This window comes from Peromyscus maniculatus, chromosome 3, assembly GCF_049852395.1.
Source record: "Peromyscus maniculatus bairdii isolate BWxNUB_F1_BW_parent chromosome 3, HU_Pman_BW_mat_3.1, whole genome shotgun sequence".
Taxonomy (NCBI): domain Eukaryota; kingdom Metazoa; phylum Chordata; class Mammalia; order Rodentia; family Cricetidae; genus Peromyscus; species Peromyscus maniculatus.
The window spans coordinates 136,829,372-136,841,729 of NC_134854.1; the positions used below are offsets into that span (position 1 = coordinate 136,829,372).

General features: G+C 47.9%; 1 protein-coding gene across 4 annotated transcripts in view; it reads left to right on the forward strand.

Annotated features, from left to right (window-relative positions):
* Positions 1-1,642: 1,642 nt before the first annotated feature.
* The window catches only part of Atg7 (autophagy related 7), a 229,946-nt gene continuing 219,230 nt past the window's right edge, over positions 1,643-12,358 (forward strand). The window contains exon 1 of one of the 4 annotated variants that reach the window (XM_042273856.2): positions 1,643-1,703. The gene's annotated coding sequence lies outside the window, so the exon portion shown is untranslated. The remainder of the gene's footprint in view (positions 1,704-12,358) is intronic. The other 3 variants (XM_042273855.2, XM_076567632.1, XM_076567633.1) reach the window with 3 other exon arrangements.

Genomic DNA, 12,358 nt, shown 5'->3' on the forward strand with positions numbered 1-12,358 from the left:
GTTCCTTCTTCAGCAAAGAAAACTGTTATCAGACACAAGAACACACACTTGTCATCTTGTTCTCTGTGATGTTGGTGGCAATATTATGTCTTGGGTGTAGACTTTGTCGACCAGCTGGAACTCATAGCCAGCTTTCAGCTGGAACTCATAGCCAGCTTTTGTCCTCAGACCTTTGCTTACCTGTAGCTCAGGGCTGTCTCCCATTCCAGTGGTTTCCCATCCCTGTTGCCTAACCTCAAGGCTCCTCCATAAAACTGTCTTTTCTAATTTGCCAGAATCTGGTTTTTCACTGTGCACCTGACTCTAAGGATCCTTTCTTTCCAGGAACCACTTTACGTTTCTTTACTCCTGTTTTTCCCCTTTATAGGAGGCACATATAATGCTGACTTTTTGTAATTTATCCATTGGAAATAGGAAACTCTGAATTAAGGAATCAATAAATAGTCCTTCCTCTTATGATGAGTCCCTAGAGGCACTCCACATGCACTGTGAGCCAGGAAAGGTGTCCCTAGTCTGTAATTTCAGCAGTGGAGATGTGGTATCAGGATGCTCACTTTGAACTCTCACCATCCTGGACTACAGAACTAAAACATGTCAAATGCACAACTGTCTCTAAAGGAGTCCCTCCCTATATACCATAGTTCCCAGGCTAGAGCATTTCATCATGTTCTTTGTCCTGTCAAAAGAAATTCCCCATGGTTTTCCTGTAGTAATTTTTTTTTGGTTCGTCTGTTTTTTTGTCTTTTTTTGTATTGTAGAAAACAAAACTCTTTTTTAAGAGAGAGTTTTTTGTAGCTCTGGCTGTCCTGGAAGCTGCTTTATAACATAGGGTGACCTGGAACTCAGAGATCCATCTGCCCCTACCTCCCAAATGCTGAGAGTAAAGCCATAAACCACCAGGCCTGGCTCATAGTAGACAATTAGGTTCTCCCCCGTCCCCCCCCCCCCCCCACTCCCCGGAGACAGTGTTTGGCTGTCTTGTTTTGGTGCCTGTCCTGGATCTTGCTCTACAGACCAGGCTGGCCTCGAATTCATAGATATACGCCTGGCTCTACCTCCCAAGTTCTGGGATTAAAGGTGTGCACCATCACAGACCGGCCTCATAGTACGTTCTTAAGAAGCGATTTCTCAGTCACTCTAGCTGCTGGCTGAAGTAGGTTGAAGGGTATTTTTGATGTTATTTGGTTTTCCAGAGTCTTAGGCTTTCCCTATGCAAATCAGATCCTTTTGTGAGGCATGGTTGTATAAGCTTTTAGTCCCAACACGGAGTCGGGGGAAGCAGAGGCAAGTGGGTCTCTGTTAGTTCGAGACTAGACTGGTGTGTGTATACAGGTCCAGAATAGCCACGGCTATGTCGTTTGACATTTTCTTTAAAATAAAATTGAATTAAAAGCAAAGAATAAAAGCAAATCTCTTTCTACAACTGCGTCTGGAATCCCCCTGGGAATTTGATAATAATGACAGTCACTTTGTCGTCCTCTGTAGTCACTAGCAGGAAAGTGTAATCTTTCTTAAGAGCCCAAGGCTTACAAGGTTTTAGCTTTCAGGCGTTACGCCCCCGTTAGCGCGGTGCTAGGGACCCCTTTTTTGTTTTTATCCATGTGCGCACGCGCGCCAAGCTTCCGCGTTTGTGTGGGCTGGGTTACTACGTCATTGGGCTGCGCGGCGCGGCTGGAGCTGTGGTTGCCGGAAGTTGAGCGGCGGTAAGTAAGTCGTGGTTGCGGAGCAGGCGCGGGGCTGGCGGGGTTCACGTAGGAAAGCTGAGGCTAGTTTGGGGGCTGTTCTGAAATATTCTTTACCCGTCTATACTCGATCCCCTCCTTCCCCGGCAGGAAGTGTTCCGATCCCGGTGTCGACAGACACCTCTGGTAGCTCATTCTGTCAAGTCCTGCCTTTGCAGTGTGTGTGGACGGGCCCACGAGTGAGCTTGTGCCTCTGGTCTGTGAAGGGCTTTGATCTTGTTACTTGTTTTATGAGGAGGACACAGTTCTTCGTTTAAGGCTTCTCTAAGAAAGGATCTGCATTCTGTTAAAGGGTCCAGAGGTTGCAAACTAATACTCGATAGGAATCAGCCTGGTGAGGCAAATGCACGTGTCAGAAAGTTTCTGAGCCAGGTACAGTCCCGTAGAGAAGCGACCCCAGCCGCAGGGAGGCTGAGCCAAGAGAATTGGTATTTAGGACCAGCCTCGGCAATCTGACACAGACCTTTTCGCAATCCCGGAAAGGGGCCTGGGGTGTAGTTCAGTGCCATAGCGTTTCCTCAGCTTTCCAGGGCTCCGAGTTCAATTGACAGCACATTCCAAATTGAAACCAAATTCAACCTGTGTCTCCGTGTGCAATTTTATTTTAATTCTTTTTTTTTTTTTTTTTCCTCTTCGAGACAGGGTTTCTCTGTGTAGCTTTGGAGCCTGTCCTGGAACTCATTTTGTAGACCAGGCTGACCTTGAGCTCACAGAGATCCGCCTGGCGCTGCCTCCCGAGTGCTGGGGTTAAAGGCGTGTGCCAAGACCGCCCGGCTTAGGAATTTTTTGTTGTTGTTGTTTTGTTTTGTTGGGGTTAAAGGCATGCGCCACCATCACCCGGCCTTATTTTAACTCTTGAAAAAGATTTGTAATTACGAGTGCGTGTATATGTGTGTGCTTGCATGAATGTAGAGATCGATAGAAGCCTCCAGAGACAAGACATGTCAGATCCCGACAGAAATGGAGACACAGGCAGTTGTGTCTGACATGGGTGCTGGAAACCCGACCCAGGTCCTGCAAGAGCAGTACACACTCGGAACCACTGAGTCGGAGGCATCTTTCCTGTACAAATTAATCTGTTTTTTAAGATTGAATGCCGGGCGGTGGTGGCGCACACCTTTAATCCCAGCACTCGGGAGGCAGAGGCAGGCGGATCTTTGTGAGTTCGAGGCCAGCCTGGCCTACAGAGCGAGTTCCAGGAAAGGCGCAAAGCTACACAGAGAAACTCTGTCTTGAAAAAAAAAAAAAAAAAAAAAAAAGCCCCTGCTGGCTTTGAACATTCAGTGTAGCAGAGGCTGGCCTTTGAGGGTTTTGTTTTGTTTTGTTTTGTTTTTTAACTCTGCTTCCACCCCCTTGGGTGCTGGAATTACAGGTGTGTACCCCTATGCCTGGTTTATCTGGTGGTGGAAAATTGAACTTGGAGCTACACTTTTATTACAATCACCTTTTCTTAAGCCCGGTCATACATGTACTTTTCCTCTCAAATGTACTAATTGGCTGGGTTTCGTTGTTTGTCTTTTTTTAAACAAAAAAATTTTTTTAACCCATATAACTGGTGAACAGACGTGTCTGTGGCTGTAGACTTCAGAGCTCTGTCTCAGGCTTCTCCTTTCCCATAGACTGTGCATTTTTGTCTTATGACACCTCAGCTTCCTGGCCTCAGTTTGTGAAAGCTCATGATTTCCTGTTGCTTCCAGCTTGCCTCCCCCAGTTCTTACTGCAAAAGTCATGTGAAGAGCTGAGGACTGTGGTCAGCAGCCACAGCTTATGGCGCTGTCAGTCTTGCTCACACTTGTTCTTAGCTGACCTGCATCTCTTTGAAAACTGCTAGATTGCCTTCTCCTTCCCTCTGTAGCTAAATGCATTTAGTTATTTACCCAGTGTGAGCTCTACTGATATACAAGGATTTTCATATCACTTATTAGTAAGTCCCAATATACCTTTCTAGGTGTCTGGCATACTATATATGCTTAACAAATATGCCTGGATACACTTAATAAAAGGTGTATTTGAATGCCCAGGCTTCACTTGTAAGCCCTAAAGATGAAACAGGATCTCATAACCCCACGTAGTGGTCATGATGGTAGTGATTGTCAGTAAATTGTACACTTTAATGAGGTGATAGTGTTTACCATTATCTCAGCTCTTGGGAAGCTAAGGCATGGAAGGATCAAGAGTTCAAGGTGTGCTAGGTGTGGTGGGCCGTGGGCTTTTATTTTGAAAGTGTTGGAGTGGGAAGCAGGGCACTGAAGAATATTAAGCAAGGAGGGCATGCGTTGTCATCTCTAAGTCACTGAGGCAGCAACTGGCAGCAGTGCACAGGGAAGGCCTACCTGGGGACCTGTCAGGGTTCTGTGGCAGTGATCCAGGTGACGAGGACAACAGCCTCAGTGTATGTGTGGTGTGGCAGCAACAGCAGAGCTCTTTGCTTACGGTCTCTGATTATGCCTGCCTTCTCTGAGCTTAGACTTGGTGTCAGTTGGCCTCAGTCTGACCCCTTCCCCAGAGAAATGAAGTCCACGGATGCGTTCCTCATCTTCTGCTTTTCCTTCCCTCTCCCAGTGTCTGAAGGCTAACTGTAGAGCTGGGCGAGTTAAGAGACAATTGGAATTTCCATGTTCATGGCAGACTGGACAAGTCTTATTCACTGGCTCTTAGTCCAACTCCAGAATTTGGGGTACTCCCTACCTTCTTTGCCCAGGCCACCCCACTTTGAACTGGCTTCTGCATGTCAGACTGGAGCATGTGTGGAAAGGAAGTCTTCAGAGAATCCAGCTGTGTGGGGTGCAGATTCTTTGGCGTTCCCTAAAGCCCTGCTAGTGACCTGGTAAACACATCATGTTCTTCCTATGGTTCCTCTTATGTTTCCAGCAGGTCTGAAGGCTGTCTGCATGGCTGTGGGCTTATGTCTCCAGCAGGGTCTAAGGCTGTCTGCATGGCTGTGGGCTTATGTCTCCAGCAGGTCTAAGGCTGTCTGCATGGCTGTGTGTGGGCTTATGTCTCCAGCAGGTCTGAAGGCTGTCTGCATGGCTGTGGGCTTATGTCTCCAGCAGGTCTGAAGGCTGTCTGCATGGCTGTGGGCTTATGTCTCCAGCAGGTCTAAGGCTGTCTGCATGGCTGTGGGCTTATGTCTCCAGCAGGTCTGAAGGCTGTCTGCATGGCTGTGGGCTTATGTCTCCAGCAGGTCTAAGGCTGTCTGCATGGCTGTGGGCTTATGTCTCCAGCAGGTCTGAAGGCTGTCTGCATGGCTGTGGGCTTATGTCTCCAGCAGGTCTGAAGCTGTCTGCATGGTTGTGGGCTTATGTCTCCAGCAGGTCTGAAGACTGTCTGCATGGCTGTGGGCTTATGTCTCCAGCAGGTCTAAGGCTGTCTGCATGGCTGTGGGCTTATGTCTCCAGCAGGTCTAAGGCTGTCTGCATGGCTGTGGGCTTATGTCTCCAGCAGGTCTAAGGCTGTCTGCATGGCTGTGGGCTTATGTCTCCAGCAGGTCTAAGGCTGTCTGCATGGCTGTGGGCTTATGTCTCCAGCAGGTCTAAGGCTGTCTGCATGGCTGTGTGTGGGCTTATGTCTCCAGCAGGTCTAAGGCTGTCTGCATGGCTGTGGGAAGCTGTTGTCTGTTTCCTGTCTCCTCCCCTCAGCCCTCCTCTCTGCCTCTTGCTGAGCTCACCCTGTTACACCCATCAGCTAAGGCTCCTCTCACTTCTCTGTTGCTCCTCACCCACTCTTTTTTGTTTGTTTGTTTGTTTGGTTTTTACATCCCAACCAATGTTTCCCCTCCCTCCTCTCCTCCCAGTCCCTCCCCCACCCCTATTGTTGTGGAATATTAGTTGAAGATGTGTTACATTTGTTTCTGCTGTGGAACATTTGTTTAATGATGCAAAGATGTGTTGCATTCGTTTATTTGTTTAAAGTCTGTGAAGCTGTTACTGTATCTGTCTAAAACACCTGATTGGTCTAATAAAGAGCTGAATGACCAATAGCAAGGCAGGAGAAAAGAGAGGCGAGGCTGGCAGGCAGAGAGAATAAATAGGAGGAGAAAAAGAGAAGAGAGAGGAGCAAGAAAAGGAGAAGGAGAGGACACCAGGGGCCAGCCATACAACCAGCCACAGGGTAAGAAGTAAAGAAAAACATATAGAATAAAGAAAGGTAAAAGTCCAGAGGCAAAAGTCCAGATGGGATAATTTAAGAAAAGCTGGCTAGAAATGAGCCAAGCTAAGGCCGGGCATTCATAAGTGTGAATAGGACTCCATGTATTTATTTGGGAGCTGGGTGGCAGGCCCCCAAAAGAGTTAAAAAAAAAAAAAAAAGAAAAAGAAAAAGAAAAAGAAAAAAGAAACATTTCATCCACTCCTCCTCTGTTTCTCTTCAGAAAAGGGTGGGCCTCCCATGGATATCAGCCAGCCATGGCATATCAAGTTACAATGAGACAAGGCACCTCCTCTTCTATTGAGGCTGGATGAGGCAATCTGGTGGCTCCTCACCCAGTCGTCTTCAGCCAGCACTCTGCATTTTATTCTAATTTGGGGGAAGACATTGTGTTGGCAGGGATCTGGTGGCTGATGCTAGTTTGTAATACCACCACTGGGGAGACTGAGGCAGGGGGATTGAGACAGCTGGAAGCCGGGCTGACTCCATAGTGTGGCTGTTTGAAAGGGAGGGAGGGAAGCTGCCCAAGAGGAGGGAGGCTGAGGAGACGCATGGAGAGCTCACAGACTATGAGGCTCATTCCTCGGCCTGTGAGGTCCCATCTTCTTTCCCTGGGACCTGGTTTCATTGTCGTTTTCTTTGCTGTTCTACTAACCATCCCCACCAGAGTGGCCTCAGTTTTCTCTTCTGGTGGAAAAAGAGACACACCCTCTATTAACTATTGTCCACCTTTCTTGCCGCAGCGTTGGTGAGAGTCACGAGGAGCATCCTGCTTCCTCCCATCTCCTTGTTTGCCATGCTGCCTGTGCCCAGCACCCACCACACTGCTATCCCCGAGCAGCTGACTGTACTCCCCAGCTTTCCCGCTTCATCTCTGAACTGCTGGCGTATTACATTGCTGTGCTGCCCTGTGCTTCCCAGCCTAGGCATTTTCCTCGATTACATCCATGGGCGCTTTCCGTTCTTTTGCTCTGAATACCAGTTTTCTCCAGGGCTGTGCCCACAATTCTTTGACCTTCTCACCCACGACTTCATGCTAACAGACCTGTGACCTCTGCTGTGTGTCATGGGACACTCCTACCCCGAGTGTTGTCCTCATACTCTGAGTCCAAGTGGAAGCTTGTTACCATTTCTGTTGTCCTTCCTGCATCCTTTACTCTGCAGCCATCTTCTTCCTGTCTTCCAGAAAGAACCTCAGAGTCTTCTTGGATTACCTCCCTCGAAACATCTCCTCGCCCAGTCCTGGCAACTATCAGATCTCCTTCCTGGTGTCTCCCTACACCATTGTACCTGCTGTCCTCTTCCTTCACTGCCTTGCCTGGACTCCTGCCCTGCCTCCTGCTGCTTGGCCCATCTTAGCAGTCTGCCCTTGCTACTGCACGGCCCTTCATGGAGTGCAGAGCTCTGCCGGAATGCAAGTCCTTTTCCTCTAAGGCCCTCTAGGATATGGCTTTGCCTCCTGTGGTGACTAGAATGTTTCCAGCTGCTGTCCTTGCACCTCTTCTTCATGGTGTCCAGGCCCATTCCTGTTTGCCTCAACATACCCTGCTGTCCATTGATTCCTAGATCTGGGGTGGCGTGAATTCTAATTGGTCTTAATAAAAACCCAGGGTCAGATATAGGGGTAAATGCCTGAAAATCAGAGAGGCAGAGCTGCCAGCCACTAGAGAGACTTCTTACCTCCAGGAATCCTCAGACTGAGATGGGCCGAGCTCCTGTCTTCAACCGGCCTTTTCACTTCCTCCCTCCACCCAGCCACATCACTTCCTGTTTCTCCCTCTCAAGTGCTGGGATTAAAGGCGTGTGCCACCACTGCCTGGCCTCTAGTGGCTAGCTCTGCCCTCTGATCTTCAGGCAAGCTTTATTTGTTGGAGCACAAACAAAATATCACCACAATCTGATCCTCAGCAAGCCGGTGTTAGGTACATGTGAGTGGCTGGGGACTGAGGCATGGGCTGGGAAAGCAGTGGTGGGAACATGGAAACTAGCACGGTTCCTTTTGAAACTCCTCCCAGGAAAGACAGACAATCATAATGTATAAAATAATAGGCACGGTGGTGTGCTGGCCCTCCCCTGGAACCCCAGCACTCACAGGGCCGAGGTGGAAGGAATTTGAAGCCAGCCTGAGCTAGTGAGATTCTGTCAAAAAAATTAATTACTGACTGTGTGGTGAAGGTGAGGTGCAAAGTGCTTTTGGAAGGTGCGGTGTCAAAGACTGGACTCAAGGTGAAGGTCTTCTGTAGAAAGGATGGTAGGGCTGAGATGTAAAGGGAGAAAGAAAATAGCTGAGTGTATAGGACAGGAATGTTGCATGCTGTACAGAAGCCATTGGATGATTCTGGAATTGATATGGAAGGAAAACAGCTTCCTCTCTGTTTTCTTTTTTAATTTTGAGATGGGGTCTTATTCTAGTGTAGGCTGGCCTCAAACTCATCATCCTCTTGCTTCACTGTCCCCAGGGCTGGGATTGCAGATGCATGCTGAAGTCTCCTGCCTACCCTTCTCCCTTTGGCCTACTGTAGTGTGTGTGTGTGTGTGTGTGTGTGTGTGTGTGTGTGTGTGTGTGTGTGCGTGCATTAGTGCTGCTGCTGCCAGCTGCCCCCATTTCTCAACATTTAGACGTATGTTGGGCTGTTTTATTTTGCTTTGCTTTGCTTTGCTTTGTAACCACAAGATATCACTTATCTTTTAATTGAGAGGGGACTGGCCGCGTTCAACATTTTGCAGTGTGAGGCTCAAAAGAAAAAAAAAATCATTCCACTCAGGCTGCCCTAGATCCCTACTGAGAGTGCTCGTCTGGTTTTTAAAACCTTGGCTGCAGCGTGTCCCTGGGAAACACTCTAGCCTAGTGACTGCAGTTAGACATCCCTCCTCCTCTCCCGCCACACCTCTGCAGACCTTTGCCACACACTGCTACCTACTGTGCTTGCTTCACTTGCAAGTTGTGCCGCTGTTCCCAGCATGCATTGCCGAACACAGCTAGCTCCGCAGGTGGGCCTATTGCTGTCTGCTGCAAACCCTGAAATAGAGCATGCATGGTGGCTGGTGGCGGGAGACTGGGTAAATGTTTTCTGAAAGGCAGGAAATCTGTACGTCTTTACTATGTTTTGATGGTGTTAGCTCATCACTCCCATGTTGGGGACTGAACTCAGGGCCCTATGCTTGCTAAGCAAGGGCTCTAGGACTGAATTAAGTCTCCAGCCCCTTGGCTCTCTGTCTTGTGTGCCTCTCACACAGCTACGATGTGCATTTTCTGATTGAATCCTCATGATCCTGCAGTTAGTAGCATCTCATGTGATACTTGTGAAACTGTGTCCTCCTCTCTTTCATTCACCTCATCCTCCAGTCTACCAGACGCACTCTGTTCATGTCTCTAGGTTTCAGGTCCTCTTAGAAATATTTTCCTCCCCTGTGCTGTAGGCTGAACCAAGTGCCTCACACAGGCTGAGCAGGAGCCCAACTACTGAGTTACATCGCCAGCCCTGAAGCTTCTTTAAATTGTATAATTTTTATTACTGAAAACAATTTTTAGATTTGAATATATTTACATCATATTCTTCCCCTTCCCCAAGGCCTTCCAGATCCTCTCCTTATTCCTATTCAGCCAACTTTAACTTCTTTAAAAAAAAACAAAAACAAACCAAAACCACAAAATGAAACAACATCAAAATAGAAAAAACAAATAAACAAACAAAACCCACCAAACTGTAACCAAATAAAAGCACACAAAATGTGAAAGTCAACTGCTCCTGAATATGAGGCCTGCCCTGGAGTGGTTAATATACCCAGTGTCAAGGCATTGGAGAAGACTGATTTTCCCTCTCCCAGAAGGTATAAATGACAGTGAAGTTGTTAGCTTTTACCCTAGTGGCTAAGTTTTCATGCACTCATTCATTCATTTATTTTTTTAAAAATATAACAAAATATAAGATTAAAAACTATCACATGGAAGTTAGAACGAATAGAAGGAAAAGAGCCATGAGAAGGCACAAGAATCAGAAACCACCAGTTTGCACACTCAGGAATCCCATAAAAACACTAAACTGAAAGCCATAATATATATACTAAGGACCTGGTGCAGACCTGTTCAGGCCTTGCCCTTGCTGCTCCAGTCTCTGAGATCATATGAGCTTTGCATATGTTGATTTAGAGAGTATGTTAGAGTTTCAATTGCTGTGAAGAGACACCATGACCAAGGCAACCTTTTTTTTTTTTTAATGTTTTTTTGAGACAGGGTTTCTCTGTGTAACAGTCTTGGCTGTCCTGGAACTCGCTTTGTAGACCAGGCTAACCTCAAACTCACAGAGATCCTCCTGCCTCTGCCTCCCGAGTGCTGGGATTAAAGGCATGTGCCACCACACCTGGCAACCACGGCAACTCTTATAAAGGAAAATTTTTAATTGGGGCTGGCTTATAGTTCAGAGGTTCAGCCCATTATCATCATGGTGGGACATGGCAGTGTGCAGGCAGACTTGGTGTTAGAGAGGTAGCTGAGAGTTCTGAATCTTGTATAGGCAACAGGAAATGAACTGTCTCACTCAGCATGGCTTGCACATATGAGACCTTAAAGCCTTCCTCCAATGAAACCACACCTACTCCAACAAGGCCACACCCCCTAATAGTGCCACTCCCTTTGTGGGACATTTTCTTTCTAACAACCACAGAGGGCCTTGTTTTCTTTGTGTCTCCATCCTTTCTGGTTCTTACACTCTTCCATGGGGTACCCTGAGCTCTGAGGGGAGGAATTCAATTGAGACATACGATTTAGGGCTGATTGTCCAAGGTCTCTCCCTCTCTTGTAACGTCTGGCTGTGGGTCTCTCTATATTTGTTCCCATCTGCTGCAGGAGGAAGCTTCCCTGATGAGGGCTAAGCAAGGAACTGATCTATGAGTATAGCAGAATATCATTAGGAGTTATTTTGTCACAATGGTATTTTTGTTTGTTTGTTTTTCTTTTTTCAGACCAGGATTATTTGGTTTTACCCTAGGTTCTGGGCTATCTCGTCTCTGGTTCTTGACACCACACAATGTCAGGTATGGGTTCCGTCTCGTGGAGCGGGCCTTAAGTCAAATCACTCATTGGTTGGTTGCTCCCACAGACTTTGTGCCACCATTGCCCTAGCATATCCTGCAGGCAGGACATCATTGTAGGTCACAGGGTTTGTGCCAGCCCTGAAACTTTAAAAGAAATGTGTGTGTGTGTGTGTGTGTGTGTGTGTGTGTGTGTGTGTGCACATGTGCACATACTTTGTGTGTGAATAAGGATGCAGGTGTGTGTAATGATTAAAAAAGAGAGAAAGAAAGGAAAGTGGAGTTGGTGCCTTTCGGCGGGCCCTGCCAAGGTCTGCCACTAAGCAAACACGCCATGTGCAGGAGAGTTAGTGCAAGAGGTTTACTGGGGGAGGGGAAGAGTGAAAGAGTGAACGGCCGTGTTGGAGTGGGAACATGAGAGAGGCAGACAGACAGACAGACTGAGAGAACAGGGAGGAGACAAGAGAGTCAAGAGAGGAGCAAGAGGCAAGTGAGCGGGCTGTGCCTCGTGAACACTTTTAAGGGGTGCACATGTCGCAAGGCTGAAGGTGGGAAGGCACCTGGCGACAGGTGACGACGTAACTTAAGTGCTTTGGTGGCAGAGGCCGGCTGCTGCGGAGGAGGAAACCAGCAGTGGAAGTCAGATAACGCCCTCAGATGTCGGTCCTCACCGGCCACCTTGCTTGAGACAGGCAGTGTCTCTTTGTTGATTTTCCACTGTGTGCACCATGCTGGCTGGTGGGGGAGCTTCTGGGAATTCTCCTGCCCCCACTTCCTGTTTCCCTGCTGGAGCCCTGGGCCCTGAGAACTCCTCCTTCCTGCCTTTGCTGTGGGGGTTCTCAGCAGGAGCTCCTCCATTCCCAAACAGCCTGTGTGGTGGCTGTTGAGCTCCTTTGAGGGAGGGCACCCCAGGTGGGCACATCTTGGGAAAAGTTGGGGGATCCATGTTTGTGGATCACAGTTGGCTAGCACAATGAGGGAGTGGAAAATGGATTACAGCTAAGCCTCTGAGTACCTCCTGGATGCCAAGCCCTTGGCAAACATTTCCATCCCCTTCATCTTTAGAGGCATCCTGGCATCCTGGCTTGTGAGAACTCCCTACATTACAGAACGGGAAATATAGGTTTCTCAGCTAGTATCAAGTGGACTTGGAGGCTGCCTTCTAGGGGGCTTCAGACCAGATTTTTCACTGTGCATCCTGCCAACTCTGCTGCTGGCATTTTCTCTCTGAACCGTTAAAAACTCCCCTGCTCTCTCAAAGCAAGCAAACAAAAAGCCCAAGACAAAGAAAAATGATAGCGAGGCCATTTGGGGGATGGGTAGGCTGGTGTGTTTATCCGTTCCTTCTCTAGGTCCACTTTCCCTGAAGAGAGCCTTTTTGTTTTTCTCTGGCTGCTAATTTTCTATCAGTGTGCCTCCTTCATTTCTCACAACCCTAC